Source organism: Penaeus monodon, chromosome 20 (genome assembly GCF_015228065.2).
Source record: "Penaeus monodon isolate SGIC_2016 chromosome 20, NSTDA_Pmon_1, whole genome shotgun sequence".
Lineage (NCBI taxonomy): Eukaryota > Metazoa > Arthropoda > Malacostraca > Decapoda > Penaeidae > Penaeus > Penaeus monodon.
The window spans coordinates 19,012,288-19,013,001 of record NC_051405.1 but is presented as its reverse complement, the minus strand read 5'-3'; the positions used below and the strand labels follow the sequence as shown (position 1 = coordinate 19,013,001).

The 714-nt window shown below is 39.5% G+C and overlaps 1 pseudogene; it reads left to right on the top strand.

The window, feature by feature from the left end:
• Positions 1–23: 23 nt before the first annotated feature.
• LOC119585931 overlaps positions 24–714 on the top strand; it is a 20,948-nt pseudogene continuing 20,257 nt past the window's right edge.

The following is a 714-nucleotide window of genomic DNA, read 5'->3' as shown; positions in this document are numbered from 1 at the left end:
AATATTTTAGCCCTACCAGATGTATGTCCTATGCTGGTAAGTCCCGTGCGAGTACCTTCTCCATGCTAGAAAGCGGGGGAGAGGGGAGGGGATTTCAAGGAGAAATGGGCCTTAGGCTGGAAGACAGTGATGGCAAACAGTAGTCTATATCTAGTTCGCAGTCGACAACATCCCATTCACAGAATGATTTGTTCTGTAACATGACCTTACTTTTAACTGAAGGCTTTCTATTATAGATTCAGCGTGTGTCAGGTGAATGTCATATGACACTGCTGTAAATTATTAAAGCATTGATTTTATTGAAAGCTCTCTATAAGGAAGATTGCATAATGCCAGGGTTACATCTAGCTTTAGCAACTCTGTGGACCAGATTCAAGCCAGGGATTGTTTGCCCTTTTGACCATGCATGTTTGTCAGGGGAACTAAGCAAGCCAGATCTTGAGAATTTTTGGTCCAATTGGTATAATGAGCAAGTTTTTGGAGAGCATGAGAAAGGAATAAGAAATTATGGTATAGAAGAGAAGAAAACAAACAGCAGTTGATAACAGACTCAGATAAGACCTGACTACCTAATGTAAGGGTGATGGATAACTATAGTAATAGTATATATATTCACATTACTCTGTTCAGTCTTAACCTGGTTGAGATGGGTGTCATGTAATACATTCTCCTGTCCACTATTATTTTAGTTTATTAACCCACTGCTGGTGTTTT